Here is a 27,715-nt window from a genome sequence, read left to right as displayed (position 1 = left end):
CTAACTGTAATCATATACTGCATTGGAAGCTAATAATTGCACTGTAACACCATATGATTCCTCCACAGTGTAATCAGCAGTAGGATCATCTTGAGAGACATGGGAACAAATCGTGTCGACATATCTGGTTCTGAATGAAATTCCAGATGGGTCACCACCAATATCCTCAAGTAATACTAATACATTGTTTGTGAGGTTTAGCCAAGAGCGAGGGACATGGTACCTGATAAATGAATCAAATTTTTGCATCAGAAACCATGCAATAGCTATAAAACAAATGTTTTCTTAATTCATGTAAATCCAATTACCATTCTTGAGATGATTTTCGACAACCGGTGACACAGTGATAATCACATGTTTTTGAGCACCCATGTGTAGGAGTGAATGAAGGAAAATAGCGCCCAATATGATGGCCATTCACCCATGCTTGGCCTTTACTCATGGTGCTCAGGTCTAAAGCCACTGCATTGTCTCCTTTTGGTGCAGTGAACTCAGTCTACAGGATCCAATGGACCATATTTTCAGTTATATACGTGACAGCCTTTGGCGAAGGAAAACCAAAACTATAAATTATTCAAAATTGCAAACTGAAGCATAATTAAACTTCTTACCTTGTACCATATTAGGGCTGTATTATTGGGAGGGTTTGTTCCTGAATTCCACTGAACAGCATTTGCCCCTTTGTCTGAATATAGACGTTGGTCTTCACCTGCTAAACCAATCTGTATGGAAGATACAGAAAACATAGCAGTCAAAACAAATACTTATGATGTTCTCAGTTCATAGTATGACATGACAAATCTTTGATCACTATTCTCAACAATAGAAAGATTATATGCAGCAATTTTTAATTTTATTTTAAATTAAGGGTGTGCCTCTGCTATCTGCCCAGCAGTCTACACATGTCTGTAGCACATACACATGCACATGCACACCTCAAGCTGGACCATTAAGCTAATTTGATCACATTGTTCCAGAAATAATTCTTCAAATTTTATACTATCATTGATATTACACAAATGTCAATATTAATCAAACAGAGTCTGGCAATGTAGGAACTTCAGTGTTAGTGGATTCAAGTCTGGCAATAAGGGAACTTCAATGTTAGCCAAGTACAATTGGGCAATAAAGAAATCAGTGTTAACTAAGTAGTCTGACATCAAAGGGATCCTATATCAATAGTATTAATCCAGTAACACTAGATTGTACTTGTTAATTAATTGACTAATTAAGGTTGACTAGTTGGATGTGTAATGGTTATTTGAAAAGTTATTCAAGCCAACTTGAGAAATATGATGATTGATATAGCTTCTTCTTTGAACTATTATGAATTTGACCAAGTTAAAGAAAGTCCAACTATATTTGAAATGTGGAAAAAACTGCAAAACATTTATGGAGGTGACAAAAATTTGCAAAGAGCCAAGGTAGAAAGTTTAGGAGGCAAGTTTGATCAAATAAAAATGAAAGAAGGTTAAAATATTGACCAATATAGTAAATGAATCAAATAAATTGTGAGTGCAATCAGAGATGCACAAGAAAAAATAACTACTAAAATAGTGGTCCACAAGGTATTAAGAACTCTTCTACCTATTTATGCAATTAGATTTTCAATAATTCAAGAGATGATATGTAATCCAAAAAATGATATAACCTTGGATGCACTTGTGGGAAGATTGATTACTTTAAAATTGGATAATTTTGATTACTATTCTCCTAATCCTAGCAACATTGAATCTGTATTCAAAGCCAAACTACCTCTTGGAATAAAGGGAAGAAGCTAAAAAGGAAAATAGGTAGATAGTGAAGAAGAAGCTGATACTAATGATCTTGAAGTCATTGAAGCCCTAATTGCAAAATTTATTACCAAGAAGGAAAGGTAAATTTAAAGGCAAAGTTTTATTAATTTCTTTCTTATGTGAAAAGGTTGATTATATTGTTCTAAGATGTCCAAACAAAGATGATAAATATGAAAGAATAAATACAAGGTTCCAAGGAAACAAAGACATCAAAAGCTACAAGGATTACAAAGACAAACGTAAGAAACCTTGTTACATCAATAAAGATTATGATAGTATGATCATAATGAAGAAGAAGTAGTCTATATTGCTACTAAGGATGAATCTAATAATGATGAAGATGAAAAGATGATACTTATTTCTCATGTTAGAAACAAAAATGATACATAGATAATAGATAGTGTTTGTTCTCATCACATGAGTAGGGACAAAAATAAGTTTGAACCTTTATAACACTATGATGGTGGAATTGTTGACATTGTAGTCAATTTGTCTATTAGTGACTCAACACTTAGTCAAATGGTTGCATTGCTACTGAGCTTATCAGGAAGTTTGCAATGTTAGCCAAGTGATTTAGTGGTTCCTAAGCCAAGTAGTCAGAATATAGTATCTACCAAACACCTGAGTTAGTTTGTAGTGTTTGCTAAGCCACACAGTGTTGACCAAGCTTCAAAGACAATGTTCAGTACAAATTGAGTGCAGTAGATGCTACCGAGCTATTCAATACAAATTGAGTGCATTAGATGCTACAAAGTGAAGAAGATCATAGTGTTAAGCGATCTTACCATGTTAATAATATGAATCTAGTGTTGATCCCGTCATGTAGTGTCAACCAAGTGATTTAGCAGCTACCAAGTTTCTCAGTGTTCACCAAGTCGCACAGTGTTGACTAAGTTTGAGCTACTTCGAAGTGATCAGTATGGACCGAGCTTCTAGTTCAACCAAGTGCCAAAGATTGTCAAGCATTGAAAGTGTTTTTAGAGTATTAGAACATCTCTGAGTTTGTGTCTAGTATGTTGTGATTTGGTTTGGTATATATGTAATGCATGTTATTATATCCAAGTAAGTATGTGAAGAAACAAGTAATGAGCAGGAGTATGAATTGAAGAAGGCTACAAGTAGTATAAGTGATAATAGAGACTTATCTATCATAGTCAGGTGATCATTGTAATATAAAGAATCTCATTTAGTAAATCAGTGTTGTAGATTAGACATCAACCACTAGTTCATCCTAATAGGTGTATCAGTTAAATCCTTTAATAGGGTAGACTTAATAGTCTTTACTAAATTTCTTAACTGAGTGCGTACTTCATTGTATGCTTGTAAATCCTTTAATAAGGTGGACCTCATAGTCCTTATTGCTCTTAACAGAGAAAATCACCAAAAGTTGTTAGCTGTAAGCCTTAATAGGTTAACTTTATACTATAGTACAAAAGCTTGTGGGTACTATCCACACCGCATTTTTACTTTCTAATAGGAAGGTTTCTGGATACCATGGGTGAACCACTGAAGAAGAGAGCTAAGCAACAGAAGCTTAGAGAAGAGAAGAAAGAAAATCAAGTTCTTGAAGACGTTAAGAGCATATTTGTTGATGCTCTGAGTATTGAGGTTGATTGTAATCAACCCATTCTAAACCAATTAGCAGAAATTGTTCACAAATTTAATGAAGACTTGAATGGATAGGAGAAATTGCTATAAAGAGATGAAAGAAAGTTTGAAAATAGAGTGTTGGAACATGTTGCATAAAGAATTGCAATAGATCAAGTAGAGGTAGCTACTATTCTTGGTTCATTGGAAACCTCTGTGAATAATGTTGTTTCATTATTTTTCAAGCTAAGTGATACATCTATCTTTAGAAAGGAAATAAAGGAGAAGTTGTCCAAAATAGATAAAGACATGAAGTCAAGTGCACACTAGTTGTCACTTGACCCATGTCATAGTTCTGCACATTACACAAAGATTAGATATCTAACAAATCTATAGGCATAATTATTGAAGGAAGAAGCCAAGATTAGGGCCACACTTTCAAAAATCCAAGGCATGATTCTTCCAAACATGGATGCATTGTAGAAATACACTGAGCATGCAAAGACTCTCATTCATAACAATAACTTCTCCATAGTTGATCACATGATGGAAATATCAGCAGAAGTTCAAATTACATTACATGCAAGTAGGGTTCTACAAGAAAATTGGGACAAGACAATGGTATGTATTCTGAAGGTACATTCTAATTTCTTATCACATTTTTGTATTAGCATATAGATAGTATACACCTTTGGCATTTATGTCAAAAAAGGAAGAGAAGTATATATATTATACTATAAAAAGGGATAAGATATTGTAAAGGAAGAGAATTATACTATACTCCAAATACATACATCTCCTATATATATATATAGGAGATGTATGTATGGGGGAGTAGTATGGTATTATGAAGATACTTGTACAGATAAGCAAAAAATATCTTTACAAAAGCAATTTTGAAAAATTAGAAAAACAAAGTATGTCATCGAGTTATAGCTTCAAGAAGTCAACCCGAGTTGAAGACATGAAATGATTATAAAAGAAGTGTTTGACTTATAGTTTTGAAGTTCATATTTTTTGTTTGATAAGTGGCTTTGCCACCAATGCCAAAGGGGGAGATTTTTGACATTATGTTCAATTTTTCTATTAGTGACTCAACACTTAGTCAAATGGTTACATTGCTATGAAGCTCTATAGTTGCTACCAAGCTTATTGGTAAGATAAAGTTTTATTGGTTCTTGATTCACCCCTCCCCTCTTAGTAACCTTTCCTACCTTATATTTCCAACTCACTATGATGGTGGAAGTTTTAGGTTTTGAAATAGTGAACCATGTTACGTAAAAGGAAAGGGATTTATGACATTAATTGAAGGAATCAGAAGTGACAATTTCTATTAGGTTGAACGACTTAGATGCAATATACTAAGAATGGCACATCTAAAAAATATAGGATACAAGGTAGAATTCAAGAATGGAAAAGGTAACTATTGGATGGTAAAGGAAAGCTAGATGGGACTGACAATAAGACAAAAGGTAACTTGTTTTACCTAGATCATATCAAAAATACATGTTTATTGGTACAAATAGAGGACATTTGGATATCGCATAAAAGTATGTATCATGTTAACTTTGGTAACTTGGTTACCATAAGCAAGAATAGAAGAGTAAGAGGCATATGAAATCTAAGGAAACCTGAGATGGCCATGTACAAACAATGTCAAATTGGAAAGATAAGTAAAATAAAGTTTAAAAGTAAGACTTTCAATACTAAAGAAGTCTTCGAAATAGCTCATATAGATCTTTATGGACCAATAGGTATAGAAAGCCACTATGAAGGCATACATTTCATTCTATTTATTGATGACTATTCTAGGATGATGACTAGAATATTCTTAAAAGATAAATGTGATACTTTTCAGAAGTTCAACTGAGGAAATGTACAAACCAAACAACTCATGAATTATAGTATCGATATAAGCCTAATGCTTTTATTTTTAAGGTATTTGGAAGTAAATTTTATATCTTGGAAGATATAAGGAAAGGAAAGCTTAATACAAAAAGTAATGAAGTCATATTCCTAGGTTACTCCAATAAGAGTGACACATATAAATGTTTGAATCTTTCTACTCACAAAGTTATAGGAAGTGCACATGTGAAGATTGACGAGTTTGAATAAAGAAGTGAAGAAAAAAGGTGCAAGGACCCTAAAGACTATAGAAAGTTTTCTTACCATGAGAAGGAACTTTAGACATTACCCAAGTACAAAATAGCTAAATCTAAGTAGAAATAAAATGAACGTACTCAGTCACCTAGTTCATCAATTCAACTTGAGTTATAGATAGTGCAACCCAAGTTGTAGCTAGTTCAGCTAGAGGAACCCAAGTCAAAGATAGAGGAGCCCAAGAAAAAGGAAGAAGATCACAAGCATAGATAACCAAGTGAGCCTAGTTTAGAAACAAGAAGGAGAGAGCCTAAACTTTCAAAATATGTCATAAGATATTATGCACATGAATAAATAATTAGAGGAGAGATATATGGTATATTGAAAATGAACAATTTAAAAGGTACATGCTTTCTTAGTGTATTTGAACCTAGATCAGTAAAAGATGCTTTAGAAAATAAAATTTCAGTAGAGGCAATGAATAAAGAAATTAAGCATATAGAAAAGAATAATACCTAGACTCTTGTACCTAGGCCTAAGGATAAGAATCTGATTGTTATAAAATGGGTATTTAGAAATAAATAAAATGAAAAATGAGAAGTAACAAGAAACAAGGAAAGGTAGTATGCATAGGATGTGCACACGAAGAAGGTATTGACTCTGGAGAAAACTTTTCTCCTCTTGTAAGACTTGATCGAGTCAGAACACTAAAAGCATATGTTGCACATAAATGATACAGATTTTATCACATGAATGTGAAATCAGCTTTCTCAAAAGGAACCCTAGAAGAATAAGTCTACATTGAATAGCCTCAAGGTTTTATTGATCCAAACAAAAGAGACATGGTATGAAAACTACAAAAAGCACTATATAGACAAAAACAAGCTCTACGAGAATGGTATGAAAGGCTACACTGATATCTAGTAAGAATTGGTTTTTTTTTTAAAAATGATAATAATATTCTATATAGAAAGGAAGGATTATAGGACAACATATTGCTAGCCAAAAAAAAATTTATGATATCATATTTAGAGGACATGAGATGTGCAAATAATTTGCTAAAGAAATTAGGAAAGAATTTGGAATATCTATGTTTGGAGATATGGAATTCATTATTGGCCTACAAGTACATCAAATGAAGGATGTTATATACATCATTGAATCAAAGTACGTCAAGGAAATATTGAAACAATTTGGAATGGAAAATTCTAAACGAGTTGGGACACCTTTATCTACTAGACATAAACTATCAAAGAATGATGATTCAAAGGAGGTAAATTAGACTACCTCCAGATCTATGATTTGGAAACTTCAATATGTGGCAAGCACCAAACTTGATATTGCATTACAAGTTGACATAGTTGAAAGGTTTTCTACAAATTACAAACAAAATTACATGATGATAGTAAAAAGGATTTTGAGGTATGTAAAAGGAATTGAAAAATATGGTTTATGATATGAGAAAGGAGGGAACTTTGAGTTAAAAATCTTTACTGATGTTGATAGGGTAGGAAGCATTGATGAAAAAAAGAGCACTGGTGGAGGAACATTCTTTACTGACATCGATTATACCAAAAGACTAGAACTACATCAAATCTCAATTATCATGAATTTACAAAAATTATATACCTTTCATTAGGTATGAGATATGGAGATTTAAAAATTGTTACTTGGTTCTACTCCAGTACACCTTGGGAACACTTACATCTTGCATATGCTAGAGCATTATTGATGCTAAATGAATTAAAAAATTGCATTACATTTACCTAGCCAACTATCGATAACAAATCTGAAAGATTGGTCCTATGATGAAATTTGGAAGATGAACTCTTTAAATTATTTTGATTGACCATGAATGCAACTTTTTCTACTAATTAAAATGTGCCCACTGTGATGAGATAAAGTGTTGTATCCAAAAACTAATCTCTATGCAAATGGAGCTTCTTAACACTATTCTTATGAACTTCACAAATCTCCAATATCATCATGAGGTCTTAAATATCATCATCAAAAAGTTTTTACCCAATTCTAGTTAGTTCACCTTGGGAACACTTAGTTCCATCATGTGTCAGAGCATTCTCTATGTTACATGAATGAAACAAGGTCTCTACTAGTGATTATCTTGCAATAAGGAATTGACAGAGCTAAAATTTACTAATCCCATAATGAATAGTCTTGAAGATTACAATCTTTCACTTTATTAAAAAATTAAAATTTTTGTGCCAACTAAGATATGTTTTCCAAAAAATACCAATTAGAGTATGTCAAAACCGAGCTACATGTATTTAGGCCTTCTTAACGCAATCCTTGTATAGTTCATAGATGTATATTATATATTACAAGGTCTAAGCTATTGCCAACCAAATATTATTTTTGGAACATTTAGTCTTGGAACATGTCAAAGTGTTCTTGACACTAAATAAATGAAAAAAAATTCCAATAGTATCAATCTATCCAAAAAGTGATAACAAAGCTGATACATTGGTCTCATGCTGAACGGTTCGGAAGATGCACTATTTAACTTTAATCTAATTAAGAATGCAATTTTTTATGCCAAGAGAGATGTTCTCAACAAAATAAGACCATCTTAATTATCCCAAAATTGATCTATGTCCGCTTAGCCCTTTTTGATATCATCCTTGTGCACTTCATGTATCTTTGATAACTATCACAAGGTTCGAGATATCATCACAATAATAAAAATTCCAATTGCACTTAGTGTGCCTTAAGAACAATAAGGACTAACATGCGATAGAGTGCTCCCAATGGGAAATGAATGAAATAAGGTGTCTAATAAAATTTACTTAGAAAAAAGGGGCTTAATATTCTGAAAAATTGGTCAAATCATAAACAATTTAAAAGATGTATCATTCAACAGCTTTTAACTGATCAAGAATGCAATTTTTTTTACCAACTATGATGTGCTTGTAAACATTAGACCAAGAAGAGTATTCCAACATTGAGCAATATGTACTTAGGCCTTCTTAATAGTGTCCATATGATCTTTATGGATGTATGATACCTATTAGAGTAAAGGATTAATTTAATTTAATTTATTTAATTACCGTTTACTCATTCACTTTATGCGATGTATGCATTTCCATTTAATAATTAAATAGGAAAATATAAAATGTCATTTACCTCTTAGGGATAGTCTATAAGGGTTTTATGATCACCTTTATTGGGATTGATCCATTGTATTTTCATTCATTCTTTTTAGTCTGATAATATATTCTTCTATATTAATATATTCATCAAATCCTTCATGGCATTGAAGTTGGAGCAGTTATTTCTTGTTCTTGTTTGGAGGAAAATAGGAATGAGGGTTTGAGAGAGTAGATCTAGCTTTTTTGAGTTGTTTGTGTGGAAATATGGTGGTCTTTAAATTTTAGGAAACTTTGAGTCCAAAAAGACCTCACAATTGGATTTAGAGGATGCCAAAACACCTATTTCCATATAAAGCGCTTCATTTTTGGAGTCTAGAAAATTTTGAGGCAATTTTTGTTTTTCCTACTAGGGTCGTGCAACCCTTGGCACACATTTTGATGTGTTCTCTATCAAAAAAATTGAAAAAATAAAATAAAACATTCAAATGAACACATTTAGAATTTAAAAAACTATACCACCATCGTGCCACCTTATCCCTACCATTGCGCTACTACTATTGATGTTCGCAGCTCGTACGCCACCTTGATTTCCCACCTCTCATGCATTGTTTGTGTGCTACTACTACTAGCTTCTCTTCACATGCACTACTCATGCTCCATTTATCTCTCATGAAATGTGCATGAAAAACATCTCCTTAGTATGTATGAGGTAGAAGATCAAGAAGATCCTCTAATGGGAGGGAAATTGATGTATGGGGGAGAGAGTGAGATCTCCTATAAGAGAAATTATTTCTGATGACAATGAGGACAAACATTTAATGCAGGAGAAGCTAAGCCTTGTTCAATGTGTGAACCACTAATGTGAGTAAAAAAAGTTGCAGAAAAAAGTATTTTTCATGTGAGATTCAAATTTGATTAATGAAGAGAATTTGAAAGGAAGAGAACAACAACACTTGAAATAGAGTGTTATTTTGGTATTCTTTGAACTTATATGTTTTTAATATATGTTACCATCAATTCCAAATGGGGATATTGTTAGCATGAATTCTGATGGTATTCCTTTGGGGTAGTATCCTAAGCATTGGAGAGCATTTAGTATGATTGACATGTTGCATTCATGAATGATAACATAGTATGCTTTCTATGAAGACTAGAAGAGTAGCATACAAAGATCGAGGTCATACAAATAGAGGTTTGATGCTTAGGTCAAGCATGGTTAAGAACATGTTCTATAGTGTGTCTTGATGATGAGGTTAAGTGGGAATCAAATAATTTGAAGATGTAAAGAAGATATATTTTATTTATACAAAGCAATACACAGATAGAGTACTTGATAAGAAGTTATTGGTGATTGGATTGTAACTCCTAGTAGAGATAGAATCAAGGTATGTAAAGTTATACAATGAAATAGGACAATATGATGATGACATTGGTGAGTGTACATGGTCTAGAGTCGCGAATGTGAGAAGATGTAAAGATTGTGAGCTGATAGTTTGTGTGATCATGGAATAAATAACTATCTTAATATAGTCCTATTATAATTAATTAGGAAAGCCTCAAGGATGAATCAAGGAATTTTTTGAGGACATGGCATTAAGGAAAGTATTTTCCTTAGTTGAGAAGTGTGTTTGTGATATATGTGAATTATGGAATGTATGAACAAGAAAAGAGTATTTGGTAAATGTGAGTAAGTGAACCAAGGAATTATTGAATGTAAAGTTGGTGATCTGGTATCAAGATCGAAAGGAGGAGTAGAAGTCTTCTTGACAGGATAGAGGAAGAGGAAGTACAAGTACAATTCATTTCTCTTATTCTACAAGGAATAATACAAATATCATTTGGATAGTGGGTTCATTTTTCTTTCCCCTAAAGTTGTTTGGACAATGGGTCCATCTACCTTCTACAACTCCAAACAGGGTTGGCACAACTCCTAATAGGGTTGGAATCTTCTAACAGGGATTCAAAGTCTCCTAAAAGAGATTGATATGTACTAAATGTTTTTATTGACTCCTAATAGGGTCCAATCTCTAACATGGAACATTTATATTAGTACGTCATTTTGTGGGTACCATCCCCACCAAGGTTTTCCCTTTAATCAATGCTTTCCCTACTTAACATATCTAGTATTATTGTGTATGATTATCTTTTTATGGTTGTTGATTATATTTCTCGTATGGTTAATGATTAATAAGGTTGATAATTGTTGCAATAATTGTATAACTGATTCCTCCCCACCCTTAGTTATATTGGTGGACTTTATATTCTAGTTCATGTATCATTTGTTCTCCCTTCTATCTCTTCCTCCTTTGAACTTTTTGTTTCTCCTTCATTCTTGTCATCCATGTCAAGACATCTTGTAGCAATATGACCAACTTTATTGCATGAAAATAGATTATAGAAAGTTTAGCTTTGAAATTTCCTTTACCTCTAGGTAGTCTCTGAGCCATTAATGCTTCAAGATCCTCCAAATCATCATCCAGAGATTCACTACTTTCCTTTCTTCTTTTTAGGCTTATGTAAAACCAATTGTGACCAATAGCAGGGGTTGTAAAGTTATAAAACTTTGGCAATTCAAATGCACTAAGTCTACCAACTAGAGTATCAAGGGTTAAGTAATTATTGGGAGTACATCTTATCTATTGTAATGTACATACTCTAATAGCATAAATATGAAGCAAGATTCTTAGTACCTTGTACTTCATTAATCTTTCCTTTAACTCCTCTATTAGTATTCACAATTTCTTTGATTCTTCCAACATATGGAGCAATGTTCTCACCTTCTACCACCTTCATGTCCTCAAACTTTCCTCTCAATCTTTTTCATTTGGCTCTTAGTAAATCCTTATCTCCTCGTTGGATCTTTTCTATCTTTTCCCACATTCACTTTTCATTATTGAAGTCCTTTATATCATCAAACTTTAAATAGCCTAGGTAGATGCAATCTCCAACATTGCATGATTATCCTCATATTTATCCTTTATCTATTGGTCAATCGTAGGTGCAAGCACTGTTACATATTCATTTTCCAAGTAGAATACTATTGAAGCTCCAAATCTAGTAATGTGCATCTTTATTAGACTTTTTCATGTAGCAATGTTCTCCTTGTTCAACTTGGGAACCTTCCATCTATACATATTGATATTTAGCTTCAAGTTCCTTCAATATTTTTACTACAAGTACAATGCCCCTCATACCTATTTTTAGAATGATTTAGAATAACTAAGAGGGGAGAGTGAGGTAGGGTGTGGGGGTTCAGGGAAGGGGGTGTGAGGTGAATCAGTTATCCTCAAGTCCATATGTACTAGTTGAACTTTTGAGCTCATCAAACAAATTAAATCTGATATTTAGTCCACTTGGTCTATATAGCAACATAACACTTAGTACCATGCAAATTTTAGTTCACTATCCCAATTATAACAAAATTGTAGAATATAAAACATTAAATAGTAAAAAAATCTCAAGTAACATCTATAGAAGTAAAACACCTAGATTTCAAGTGAAAACCAAATTTGGGAATAACCACCAATAACATGTAACAAAATGTTCACTCTTCTAAAGTGAGCTCTATTAGGAGCCAACCTTGTTAAAGGTTACAAAACACACTATTATGAGTCATACAAGGAAGAAGAGAATTCACTTATTTACAATTCATAGGTCAAAAAGAGATGCAATCATGAAAATTGTAGATAGCCACAAAACATTGAAGAGAGGTAAATGGATATTACATAGGCATCAATGACTGGAGGAGATAAGGTAGGATGTCATTAGGTCTAGAGGCAAAGGGAATTTATAGTGAATTTGTAGAGCAATATTAGAGAAAAAGAGAAGGCTCCACCTTCAGAAAGAATTATGACCTCACCTTTATAGTTCAAGCATAACTAAGATATTTTTAACTGAAGTTACTCCACAACCACTATCATTAAATGCTCAGAGAAAAATCAAGATGATCCAAATAATAGATTTGATTTGGTACACTTGCAAAGGCATGAAAATCATGGAAACCCTGACTGATGTAAACCTTGAAGTGATGGCAATGACGTCAATCAATTCATAGTTTTGTAGATAGATAACTAGGTGATGAGTGCATGCTCGTTTTACATTTAATAGGCATAGGGATGTTGAATGCAATCTACAAATGATCAAAATCTAATCTACCATTAAAGAGTTGTTTCGTCTTTGCTACCAACATGCCAAGTCATATGTATCAGTAGGTTAATCATATTCAATGTTCATCCTATACCTTTCTTGCAATTCTATTGGTCAGAGACCCCCTTTTCTAGCTCGTACACATGAAACATCTTTACCATTGTCAACCAAGGTTCTATGATCTTACAATCATTAACCTACCTGAATATCGAGCTCCCTTTAAGGTTTCTTTACGATCTTAACACTTGCCACGATGTTACAATAAACCTTCATTTCATGCCTTTAGAAGACCTCTACAACTATGCCTATGATCTTACGACAATCACATATCATAAGATCACCATCCTTCTTACCACCTCCTGTAACCATACACTTCTACGATGTTACCATTACTACATATCATAATATCAAAGGCTCTATTAATTATCTTCATGATCTTACACTAGGTTGTAAGATTGTAACATGATAACATAGTCATATCATCATAGCCTTGACTTTCACCCTTTATGATCTAGACAAATGGGGCCCACTAGGGACACACAATTCCTATCACTAAAGATTGATCAGTTTTCCATAGTGACATAATGAGAGATATTGATGTCTTTATTTGACGGCTCAAAAATATGTAACCAATTTACTAACCATGCCAAGATATGAACCAATTAGAACCCATCCGTATGCCAACTTGTCTGACAAACCTTTACTTTTGTGGCCTGTCAAGGGAGTGACATCATTAGGTACACATGTCATAATGTCACCTTCCATAAGATCCTTGTAAATTTATAAGGAAACAAGGCAATGTCCATAGATTTTAGGAAGATTTGACAAAGAGTGAAGAAACTAAGAACATGCAGCCACCAAATTGGTCATGTTAGAGACTCGACCAATGAAACACCCACTATACACTAGCTTGCTATCTCTCCAAAGTCATCTAGCAATAGTAACTAAGTAGGGGAGTATAAAGTCATGTTCTTAGTATGGATACCATTTACTATTATCATCTTTCCAAATCGACAAGCTATATAGGCATCTACAATAGCCAACCATGGTCACCCTAAAATTAAAGGATATCCACCCATGTTAGCCTTTGGGGAGAGGACAAAAAAATTAACTAGATACTACCAAGAGTTTAAGGTGACTATGACATCTTCTATCATCCCATTTGGCTTGATAATAGAGTTATCAACAAGATGAAGTGTAGTGGGTGTTTCTCTACGACCAATGATATGTAAGCAAGACAATACTTCCTTTGTCATGACATTTATAGATCCTACTGAGTCAACTAAATCATTTTGAACTTGCATCCCAGTGATGGTGACAATAACCATAGGACTCCCAGGGTCAAAATATTTAGGTATAGTTAATTTCTCTAGCATTAAATTAGATAATTGTCCCAAGACATGAATGGTTTTTGGATCTTTTTTCTTCCTTCCTAGTTGTTTAATACATGCTTCCTTGATAGATTTAGTATAGGTGGGGACTTCCTTGATAGCATCTAGTAATGGTATTTAACTGTCATTTTCTTCAATTGATTAAGCAAATCAATTACTATATGGTTTTCTGTACGCTAGCCTTGTTCCATCAACCTATGAGGAAAAAAAGGTTCTTTGGCTAGAGAAGAGGTCTACTGATTTGACACATTCATCTATTCAGTTGGGGAATCCTCAACTTTAGTTATTATAGGCTTTTGGGGTTAAGGAAGAGTAGTGCCTGACCTTAAGTGAATATCATTCAAGGAGATAGCATAGCTTTGTTGATGTGCTAACTGTTTTGTATTGTTGGGATTACGATTAGGCTAAATTGGTAGTTTAGTTTGCTTGGGAGAAGTATTAGTGGTTGCAAGTGGAGGCGTTAGAGCCTGCTGCTGAGGTGGTGGCATTAGGGCTTGCTGACTAGGTTGGGTATTCCAATTTTGAGGTTTTGTCCAACCTTGATGGGGTTGGTTCCAACCTTGTTGAGGTTATTGCCAACCTTGTAGGGGTTGTTGCCAAATTTTATGAGGTTGTTTCCAATTATTATTTTGACTAAAACAATGACAAAAATGCTATCAAATCCCTTTCTTGCCCTTGAAAGTCCTAAGACAAATTCCATACTTACACTACCCCATGGCTTTGTTGGAATAGGTAGGGGTTGATAAAGTCCCTGATTTATCCTTACTCCTTTTCTTCTTTCGTATATTGTGCATCATTCAACAAATTTCCTGACATCAAAAGGTAGTTTGGGCCAAAAATAGTTTCTCCTTACCATTTCCAAAGTTTTATCAATCCCAAAGTGTCCTCCTAAAGTACCATAGTACTTCTCTATTATTAGGTTTTCCCTCATGGAGCACTTAGGAATACAAAGTTGTCCTCCTCTGAATAGAAGGCCATTCTACAACAAGTACTCTAAATATGTGGTGTCATAGGCATCTAATAATGTAGAAAAGACCTTGTGGATCTCTCCAAACTCTAGATCATCCTTATACATGTTTTTAAGGGCATTTGTCCCCATACTTTTCATTTGAACTTCTTCTACCGAAGTGATTCTCCTTCTTAGGGCATCTGCTACCTTTTATGCAGTACCTTTCTTATGTTTGATGGAGAATGTGGAAGCTTGAAGTTTCTCTACCGATTTCATATGTTTGCAACTCAACTTGTCTTGGCTATTGAGAAAGCTTAATGCACGTCATATAAGTTTTAAATTTTTCAAAACAAATCTATTCTAACCAAAATAAAAATTATACATTCTAGAAGAGGACTCTCTCCTCTAGAATGTCATATAAGTTTTAAATTTTTATGATATAATTTACTATTTTTTCTTTCTCAAAATTGACATCTTTTTGAGTGTTAAAATACGTGCTTGTAGAATATTTTAATTATAATATGTTATATCTAATTAAAACACTATAAACTCTATATGAGAATATTCTTGACTTTGGGCTCTATAAAATGGTGTTTATAAGTTATTAAGAATATATCATAAAATAATGTAAGAGTTGTTGAAATGTTGGTTTTTTGAAATAATTATGTTTCTTAAGTAATTGGATACAAACTAGTATAAAACATTAATTTAATAGACATTTGTAATTGGAAAAGTGTGATACCATATATAACTTAGCTAGAGTGAATTTATCTAGATCATATCTTTGAACAAAATTAATTTTTAGATAGAAATACTCAAATTTAGTTGTCTAATTAGTCAGCATGAAAGGTGACACAACTTTGTACTTTTACCCTGGACAATGTTAGTTCTTCTTTCTCCTTAGTTGGTTTTCTTCTCAGGACACTTGTTTGTGTAGCGGCCCATCTGATTGCAATTATAGCACTTGATCTACCCATTGTTCCTTCCACCATTTCTATCTCTACCATTACCTCTCCTACCTATAAATTTTCCCCTTAAACTACTTTCTCCTTGGGTATTCTCCTTGTTAGAGTCTCCTTGAAGTCTGTTGTTATTTTATCCTCTTCCTCCAAATTTTTTACCTCTGTTATTCTTCCCTTTGTTTCTACCACTCTGTTCATTTCTTCTTCTGAACTTCTCCTCAAATTTAAGTGCCAATTGATAGCACTGATTTACAGTGGTAGGGCTTGTCAAACTTAGTTTATTTTGGATGACAAGCCTTAATCCTTGCATATACCTTGCAAGCTTTACACTTTCTAGTTCAACCAATTTGGATTTCATCACCAACTTCTGAAATTCTTTAGTAAATGTAGGGATGTCCATCTCCTTCTGTCTCAAACTCATTCTTTTCTTATGAAGTTAAACTTCATATTCCTCAGGGACATATTTCTCTCTAAGTAGAGCCATCATCTTCTTCCATGAAGTGATTGGATTCTTCTCATTCTTCACCTTATCATCTTGGATGAAGTTCCACCATGTGAGTGCAGAGCCTTTTAGTCTAGACTTGGCAATCTTCACCCTTTGGTTCTCAAGGATATCTTCACATTAAAATAAATTGGTTAGGGCATCCACCCAATCCATTGTAACATCTGGGTCCATCTTCCCATTGTAGGTAGGAAAGTCAAGCTTGGCATCCATGGTTCTCATGTCCATAGATTTGAGAGTCCTCGTCAGCAGCCTCTGTTCTGCAAGGTATTCTTCTTCCTCCTGGTTAAGGGGTTCTTCATCACTCCTTTGTCCAATATCATTAGAGTTTCCACTATCTTTATTCTGGAGCTCTTCCCTAAGATTCTCTAGTTCTTGTCTCATCAACCCTATTTTCATTCATCAGGGACCATGAGGGTAATCAATGTGAAATTTTCTTGGTTGAATTCAATCAATTATAATAAAAGGAATGTCTTTACTTAATTATATTGTTATCAAATTATATTTGTTTTTTTTTAATTTGAAGTGTGATAATTAAGATGATAGTTATAGTTGGAAAGCTATTTCTTGTTAACAATTATTATATTTCAAAAAATAAGCTTTAATTAGTTGTAAAAGTTAAGGAAGGAAGGTATAGTTATTCTGAAGCAATTTTTTAAAAATGATTATTAACTTTATTAAGAATTATGAAATGGAGTATGCATATTTGATGGTTATGTTAAAGTATTTGGTGATCTATTGTTATAAATATATTTAAATTTTTAAAAAGAATAATGTATCATGTCAATGAGTTTCTTTAGAAACAATTATATGTGGGTGGAAATAAAATATGTTTTCATGTTTAAAAGAAAATCTTAATTAAATAACAATAAACCTTGACTACAAGTATTCTCCTTAACAATTAATTACTTTTAATACTAATATTTCATGAGTGAGTACAGTAGTTCTCATATTTTGTCTATATAGCTCCCTATTACACTACTAACTCTATATAAATTTTAATTTATTAAAAAATGTAAAATATGAGAATAGTGATTTAAGTTCAAGAAAATCTAACATTTTAAGAAATTAGTATTTGAAAGTGATATAGATTTGAAAATTGATGGGTGACCTCTCGGGAAGTCCTGGTGCTTCACCCCTGTGAGCATCACCTAGATCCAATGAGTGCTAAGTGTTCCATGTATTCTCATGAGAGATGGATTCATGTTGAATCACTACTCATGAGACATGGGTCAATGAGTTTGACTCAAAAATCACACAGTTAAATCCTGATAGCAATATCACAATTTGACTTACTGTTAAATTCAAATATGCTTAGTTTAATTATAACTATATTAATTAGAAGCATAACTATATAATGGCAACACCATTCTTACTATTTTCGTAAAAAGAAGGAGAATAAACTTTCACCTGTTTTCGTATCTAGTTAGAAATGATAAACGTACAATTGTATTTCTATTTTTATTTTATTTTAAAAACTTGTTAAAAAAAAAAACAAAAACAATGAAACACTCTTCATTCTAAATTCTAAATGTGAAAAACTTGTGAATAAAATTATATTCCATATATCCTTGGATCTTTTTGTTACATTCTATTTGCAATATAAAATTTAAAAAATAATAAAATAATTGTCATGTATTCTTTTTTAGTATATTGATTTTGAGTTGAAGTATTTATTTATATTCTGATAAATGTTGTTATTAACAATTAAAATGTTGTTTATGACTATTTAGTTTAAATATTTTTCACATTAAATGTTAGTATTAAAATATTTAGTTGAAATATTGATTTTTCAAATTCTATAAATTCACAAAATAAGATATTAGAATCTTTTTATGAGTAAAATTTATTACTAAATCTAGAAATAAATCTACCAAATTTTTCGTAAACACATTTCAAATTATCATGCATGAAAACAGAAAAATGTGCAAACTATTCAAATTGACAAATTATCATGCACAAAACAGAAAAATGTGCAAACTATTCAAAAGAAGAAATTGAATCCAATAAATTCTCACTAGAAAGCAAAATTATCTCATGTAATTATGTGTGCGGTAACAATATTAGAGATTCGCATGTAATTATCTCAGTCGCTCAACAAAACTTATTCTCCCTTTTTACTCTTTTGCCCTCCAACGGCGTACGAGAAACTTTCAAAGGATTTCTAACTATTAATTTTTGTAAAAATCTTATAAATTATATTTTTATAATTAATTATAGTGAGAAAATGTGTTGGAGAGATAGGAGTCTCTTGTGAATGGAGTATCTTAATCACACTTAATGTGATTCTAAGTATAAAACTTCTATTTACTAAATATAAAATCATAAGATATATAATAGTAATTTTTAATTTTTAAAATAAATTTATGATAAAATCTTATATTTTTTTTAAAAAATTTGAATTCAATCTATACTTGTATTGATCTAAACCCAAATTTTTCTATATCTTATCTAAAATTTCATTAAATTCAACTACAAAATCAAAGTAAAATATTTCAACATTTCTTTAAAAAAACCTTATGTATTTTATTTTTTGTTTACATTAATACAACTACTCATATAGCCAATAGTAAATCACTGAGAATGAAAAATGAAATATTTTATTATATATTTTATTTTCCTAGATGAATATAGATGCCCAAAATAAATCATTGATATGCATTAATATGATTATAAATGACAAAAAAAAATTATTTGATTAAAAAACTTGTTAAAAGACACATTTTCTATTAGCACATTCTTTTGCTATTAATTTTTATTTTATTTTTGCACTAGGCGAGACTCTAGTTGTATCCAATTAAGTTCTTGAAATATTATTGAGAGTTGATTTTTTTAAATTAAAATTAATGGGAAAAAAAAGATAAAACCATTTGTGAAGAACAATAAAAAAGAATCATATTGCATGTTATTAGTATAAGTATCTAGGATGATCTAGAGTGTAAGGATTCAAAAAGGCTACATGTAAGAAGTTGAGGGAACTTTAGAAAGCTTGTTTAATTATTTTCTTTTCCACTTTTGCATTCCATAAATTTATTGGAAGGTTCTTTGTATATGTAATCTTTGTGTTCAACTAATTAAATTAGACAATGCTTGGAACTTTCATGTAATTCAAAATATTGATTAAAAAATGTTAAATTTAGTTTGGATATATTATATTTTTTCAAAGTAAAAGATTCTCATTGTAAAGTATATATTTTATTTTATTTTAAGTGGATAATTCTCATTGTAAAGTATAGGAAAAACATTGTCTTTGTATATAACAAAATGTTACAATCTAAGTAGAGTAGTAAAGTGATAAAGAATGGAACTAATAAATTTATAACACCTATAAATTTATTATGAAAACAATAAAAAAATAGTAATAATAATAATCCAACTAGTATGAGAACCTAGATTAAAGCTTGAGTCTTAATGAATTAGTCCATCCTCATTAATAAAATAAACAATTGTCATTAAATTTTTTAATACTTTAATATAAAGGTGGTGTATTTCTATTTGTAAATTTAAAAATACAATCACTCTAACTAAAATGTAGTATAATCAAAGAGTGGTGGAAAAGAAGAGAAATGCTAAATTTATACCATTTATATATTATATTATAGAAACAATAATAAAAAATTAATAATCTGACTAGTGGTGTTGAAACCAAGAGAAAAGATAAATTTAAGCTGGAGTCTTAATTAATTAGTGCATCTTAATTAGAAGAAACAAAGGGTTGTCACTATTATTTTTTAAAATTTTAATAGGAACCTGGTGTGTTTCTATTTTGAAAATCTAAAAATAACATTTAACAACTAGTGGAAGGAAAAAAAAGGGGGGTGGGAAAGGAAGGCTGAGGACTATAAATACAGAGGGTGTGGACCATAAATGCCTACCCCTCTCCACTCTTGTTTTTCAGTTTGAATAGGAGAAAACGGGCATATTGAGGACTAGAAGGAATGGCGTCTTTAGTGAAGTTATTAGTTTTGTGTATGTATTTGTGTGCATTTGCAAAGGCCACGGGCACCCAGTATGTTGTTGGAGACGAACAGAGGTGGGACTTCGGTGTAGATTATACGGAATGGGCTTCCACCAAAACATTCCACATGGGCGACACCTTGGGTAAATTTATCTTTTAACTCTTCTACTTTTCCTTGTCAATAGTAATAGTATTAATAATAACAAGAGGTTTATTGAATCAACTGAAACAGTGTTCGAGTACCGAGGTGAATGGCATAACGTCTTGGAAGTGGAGAAGCCAGCATATGAATCGTGTGACACAAGTAATCCAATAGAGGAGTTTCGAGGGGGTAATAACAGGATTTCACTTACCAACATTGGGACAAGGTATTTCATTTGTGGAGTTCCCGCTCACTGCAATGTAGGAATGAAGTTGGAAGTCACCATTTCGCCCGGTACTCATGTCCCTAAACACAACAACGTGCAAACTGCTTCAACCAGTAATTTTACTCGCACATCCACGCCTCCTTCAAGTGATACTGCACAGCCACAACAGCAGCCTACCTGTGTAGGACACATGTTACAAATGAGAAATGTGCCTACCTCCCTCCACATCATTCCATTCTTTTATCCTTCCATCCTCCGGCTTTTCTTTCTCCTTCCTCTTCTCCTTCTTTTCTCTCTTTTATTCTCCTCTCTTCTTCTTCTTCTCCTCCCCACCTCGAAACTCTTTAGAACTCTTTCACTCCCTCTTTAGAACTCTTTCACTCCCTATTGCACCAGATTTTAAATTCTAATGTAGGAACACCCACTCTGTGCTAATTTACTTTTCTTATATTTTAGATTAATTGAAAAAATTAGATGTAAAATTTCTCGTTGTAGTTCACTTTTTCTATGGAATAAAATGAAAAAGGTATGTTTGTACAAATGGTGTGAATTAATTCCAAGCTCATTATTCTTTGAAATAATTTCGACCAACTACCTTGGTCCGCCGCCATCCAGCTCTAATTGTTAAATAAATAATTATTTTTTAAACACACAACAACATTGGAATTGTTGGTAGTTAACGCAAATATTTGAAACACATATCCCTTCACAACACGTTTAAATAAAAATTAGTTGTTGCAATCAACGGAATCCGTAGCACGCAAAATCAAATCCAAATTCTATGGTATTGCTTTTCTTACCAAATCAATCCAATTTTAGTCATGTCTCCATTAATGATTTTCATTTTAAGATACTGTTTTCCCTATATCATATAAGTTTGTATTTTATCTAAAAATAGATTTCAATTTTTATTTTAAGAATTTTTTTTTTTAAATAAGAGATAAATATTTAATACTTTTATTATACTTCAATCTATATGTTTAAACTAGATTTTATATTCTTTTAGCATAATTTAAATGAAATTTTTTAAAAATATAAGACTGAATTGATATTATAAATTAATTGGAAAATTTAGTTTGATTTAGTTAATTAATTTAATAAAGATTAAAGGTTTTTTTTTTTATTCCATTTATTGTTGAATTATATTTATTTCTAAAATTAGAATTAATAAAGATTAGGTTGAGCTATTCAACCCTAATAAAATGATGACAAAATATCAGATTAATTTAAATTTAAAAAAAAATAAAAACAACTTATTATTTAAATTTAAGTAGTTGCCTACCTTTATTTTAACTCTTAAGTAACTTAGTTTAATTAATTTAAAATCTTGGTTTTATAAATTGATTTAATTGTTTTCAATTTGAACAATCCAGAATAACTAAATTTTATCAATGCTAAGGTTACAATTAAATTTAAAAATATCAAACTATCACAACTTTTAATCATATATTGATGGCTAATAGCTAATAGCTTGATTAAGTTGAGACTACACTAAATCATTAAATGATAGGCTATTTAGGAGGAGATTGATGATATGCTATTTATAAGGGAACAGCCAATGTGAATCTAAGGTTTCACAGAGAGAAGATGGAAAAATCAATGAGCGTGTGAAAATGTATTTTAAATTTAGTTATGTGTTGGATACTAGAACAGAACAAAAAAGTCAACTTTGACTATGTAACACTTTTGCTCTAGGAATTAAGCTTAGTGTGTGATATTTTAGTCGTTCCTAACAATCACAAGTGAAACTGAATAAAATTAACAACAACAAGAAAGAATCATTGCAAGGATTCATCGTCACGTAACCAATCATAGATAAAAAATTTAATGATCTCTTGTTTTCAAATTTATGCCTCAGATTTATAAAATAATATAATTGTAACAAATTGTAAAATACAAGTGAGAAACTTGGAAAATTAGTTCATTGTAACTAAGAAAAAACAAACAGTTAGTTATTATATTCTTTTAATATTTTAATATCAAGTAAAACTAAAAATAATATTCTTTTGGAAGGATGAATTAAGAATGCGAATGCTTTGTACGACGTAGATGCGAATGCGATGGCTCCAGATCACGTGATGGGAAATTTTTGTTTTATTTGGGAAGTGCCTACTCTCTTCAATTTATAATTATAGAATTGATATCTAACCTCCTGAATTGTTGATATTCTCCATGTTTTAATGTTAGTGACGAAGTGTTGAATTTATGACAAAATGTGGAAATCTATTCAAGATTACTGGATAGATAGAAAAATCTACTAGAAAACAATGAAATAAAAGACATTAATAAAATATCAAAGGGGCTTATCATTTGAAGAGAGATAGCAGACATATTGAATGGTTTTTCATAATGGTATCAAAGAGGTTGAGGATTCATTTTTCCTTTTATGGTGGATTAGTTTTAATGTTTATTGAAGTGGTACACGATTACCTCAATACCTCACTTAAAATTTATTTGATTTTGACTTGTTTAGATTAGAATTTTCTACGAGTAACTTAGATGAAAAAAATTATGAGCTCTTTTTTGTAGACTGAGACATAAAAAAATTATGAGCTCTTTCTAACTGTAATCATATACTGCATTGGAAGCTAATAATTGCACTTAACTTTGATTGATATTCATAATCTAGTTTGCATCCATTGATGGGTTTGGGGAGTTAAGAGGGGGAGGCACTGTAACACCATATGATTCCTCCACAGTGTAATCAGCAGTAGGATCATCTTGAGAGACATGGGAACAAATCGTGTCGACATATCTGGTTCTGAATGAAATTCCAGATGGGTCACCACCAATATCCTCAAGTAATACTAATACATTGTTTGTGAGGTTTAGCCAAGAGCGAGGGACATGGTACCTGATAAATGAATCAAATTTTTGCATCAGAAACCATGCAATAGCTATAAAACAAATGTTTTCTTAATTCATGTAAATCCAATTACCATTCTTGAGATGATTTTCCACAACCGGTGACACAGTGATAATCACATGTTTTTGAGCACCCATGTGTAGGATTGAATGAAGGAAAATAGCGCCCATTATGATTGCCATTCACCCATGCTTGGCCTTTACTCATGGTGCTCAGGTCTAAAGCCACTGCATTGTCTCCTTTTGGTGAAGCCAATGGACCATATTTTCAGTTATATACGTGACAGCCTTTGGCGAAGGAAAAACAAACTATAAATTATTCAAAATTGCAAACTGAAGCATAATTAAACTTGTTACCTTGTACCATATTAGGGCTGTATTATTGGGAGGGTTTGTTCCTGAATTCCGCTGAACAGCATTTGCCCCTTTGTCTGAATATAGACGTTGGTCTTCACCTGCTAAACCAATCTGTATGGAAGATACGGAAAACATAGGAGTCAAAACAAATACTTATGATGTTCTCAGTTCATAGTATGACATGACAAATCTTTGATCACTATTCTCAACAATAGAAAGATTATATGCAGCAATTTTTAATTTTATTTTAAATTAAGGGTGTGCCTCTGCTCTCTGCCCAGCAGTCTACACATGTCTGTAGCACATGCACACCTCAACCTGGACCTGCCATCCAACTGTCACACTAAGAAGATCTATTTGGGTAACCCACACCTCAAGGTGGACCATTACACTACACAGACTGGACTATTCGCCCATTATATGTAGTTATATTATTCTATGAATGCAATGTTCAAAATGACAAATAGGCAACAACTCCCGGATAAAGATAAATTCCACTTCTGGAAGGTTAAATCTTTTGTTCCATTCTCAAAGCCAAGCAACATTACAGGACCATTGATTCCTGCCTCCCATGTATCAAAAAATGGTCCATAATTTTGTTTAATCAAAGTTGAGATTAAGGATCATCACTTCCCTAAACATGTCACATGCATCAAGATTCCTCAGATTCTTGAGTAGGTTTTAGCTAATCTGCCATCCAACTGTCACACTAAGAAGATCTATTTGATTTGTACCAGCTTTCAAGGTGATTGGAGTATGTATTGTAAATGAAGTATTGGTATAACTTCCTGATTGAGTTCCTGTAAAGCAAACAAATGTCAAGTACTGTTTTTTCCAGCAGCCAAATACCAAACCAAATTCACACCCAAGCATATCCCATCCCCACTCTAATAAAATTAACTTGTGAGTGCTTAAGTAGCCAGAAATGAGTGGACCTATTGCCTACCTGCAAGTTGTCCATTGATAAACACATGGAGTGCATGCCCTCGTGTCGCAACATGCAAATATACTGGACTATTGTTCTTTAGAAAAGATTCATCTTCATCAACATGCACACTGTATTGATAAAGCAAAAAAAAATATAGCTTTAGAAATTACTTCCCTGTGGCAGCCATCCATAAACTGTAAGGAAACTTGGCAATAAAGAATATAACCGTTTCCACATAACCCATAATAAATCTGAAATAAACACGGAATTAAAATCCACATGCAAGAGAATAGAAAACATACCCACAAAATGTGACACAAGATATACCCTGGGAAACCCTCATTGAGGGAAAAACCCAGCCTCCAAAAGCATCCATCACCATGTATTATTCAGCAAAAATACCATTGCCATACAACCATGGAAGCCTTCATGGCCATAGCCACAACCGAGAAAACTATGTGAACAAGCATGAATCCACACATCCCATGCCATGCTTCCAACCTTCACAAATGCTCCCTTGGCTAACCTGTCAAGCCTTGTCCCGCTCAACTCTTGCCTTTTGTCTTCTCCTTGTCACTCTTTTTCTCTCCACAACAACTACCCTTGTGGCTGCTTATATAGTAGCAAGTCCCACAAAACCACCAAGTGGTATTACATAAACCGTGTGCTAAAACCATGTGCTACCTGACCCACTGACCCCACATTTAATATTGGGCATTTAATTCTTTTCCCCAATATTAAATAATTACATAAAATATTTTTACAATGTTACAATACAACTTATCAAGAATATTCCATAGGAATCTTTACATGTTGTACGTCCATCTAGGCACAACATTACATAATAAAATAAAATAATAAAATAACAATATTATGCAATGTGTGCAACACCCATTATCTCAACATAAACATCATACATTAAGGGAAAAATTAAGTTTTGAACAAGTCAACTTTGACTATTTGATACTTTTAATTTAGGAATCAAGTCTTAATATGTAATGTTTAAACCATCCACCCTAGAGCTTGTACAAACATGACTTTGTGACTTGCTCATTGAAACACTTAAACCAGAAGATCTTATAACAAGTTAAATTCCAGGAAACATCAACAAAATCATAAGGCCAAAATCAAAATTTCCTAAATAAAAGATTCTCCAGGAAGTCAAGTTGTAGCCAATTGATATTTCCAATCAGGTCATACTAATTGGTTCATATCAAATGTGTTCATTGCGAAATCCTACTAGTGATTATGATAGACAAGGGCTGATATACACCTATTTGTATACCACAAAAAATTACTTTTACCTTTAGCTGTCTACAATTGCTCTAGCAAGCCATTGCCAAACAAATTTTCGCCACTCCTAATTCCAACAGGTTCTTTTTGCCATGACCAGTTTATGAATTGTTTTGCATTGCTACTTGAGGTTTCAGTTTCAGTTGGAAGTAGTGATTCCAGGCTAACCTTCTCCGTTGCAATTGAAGAAGTCTGTGTACCGACCTATAGTTCATGGATAGAGACACCATTATATAGTTTTATATGATATTGCTACTTTGATAGCAGTAATGAAGTATACTTCACTCCAATGATTAGTGAAAGGAAGACTAACCTTTGCCGTGTTGAAGACGGCATGCTTACAGTTGGGCAAAATACTCACAGACCAAGCAGGTAAGTAATATGACTTTCCTTTGAATTGTACAGTTGCATCTTTTTTAGGGTTTATGTTGCTGAGAAATGCAGCATAGATGGCAGGAAGAATCACAGAATACACTATTACCTGAATGTCCCATTCAAAATCTCAGTTTTCTAAAGTTCATAATCTTTATTTGTACTTAAATGATTGTTCTCAGCAAAGTTCTTAAGACAGCTTTTTCCTTTAAACTATTTTTAATAGCCAAGCAAAAATAGATTTCTTATAAAATTTTGATGGTAATGCAATATTTTAATTTCAGTTCTATGCTCACAATGAAAATACAAACCTGAAAGTTATGCCTAAATGAAATGTTATGCATCTCTCCATTGACTAGAGCAGGTTCAGATTGCTTAAAGGCATGGTGTAATTCTTTAAGTTGTCCCCATTTTGGCTGCCTTATATACCCTATAAAGCAAGTACACATTAAGCTTTGCATGTTCGAGAAAATTAACAACAGCAATTTAAAGATTCGCATACCATATTCATCAATAGGTGCATCATAGTCATAACTAGTGGAGATGAATGGCCCCCCTGCTGTCCTGCCAAAATTTGTTCCTCTGTGGTACTGCACAAAAATGTATTTATCTGTAAATTTTTTGAGATATTGAAGGGCACTAGAGTCTTCCTAATTGTAATCATATACTGCACTGGTGGAGGTTAAGAGCCTATGCAGCCGAGTGCATCACCCTAATTGAATCTGTACTTGAGAATATTCTACCTCTCCTCTACATTTTTAAAGCTCTAATTAATGTCCTTAAGCCCTTCTATATATTTTTAAATTTAACGAGCAGAGGCCTTTGGGGGGAGGGCTCTTTATTAAGGGACTATTTACCTATGCCCTTCTAATAAGGGATACAGGTGAGGGTCTCACTTGTTTCACCCCATGTTTATCACAGACATGAGAAGGGACGCGACTTAAATGACTACCTTCTTCCCCTTTTCCCTAACTAACAGTCTCCTCCTCCTCCTCTTTGTATAATATATTTCCTCTGGCTACTTCTATTTTCAT

The 27,715-nt window shown here is 32.5% G+C and overlaps 1 pseudogene; it reads right to left on the bottom strand.

Moving 5' to 3' along the window:
• LOC149546589 (beta-galactosidase 6-like) lies at positions 1–27,715 on the bottom strand (annotated as a pseudogene).

This window comes from Cupressus sempervirens, chromosome 7 (assembly GCF_028749045.1).
Source record: "Cupressus sempervirens isolate cs-2001-9-10 chromosome 7, ASM2874904v1, whole genome shotgun sequence".
NCBI classification, from domain to species: Eukaryota; Viridiplantae; Streptophyta; class Pinopsida; order Cupressales; family Cupressaceae; genus Cupressus; species Cupressus sempervirens.
This window is presented reverse-complemented; position numbering and strand designations above follow the sequence as displayed.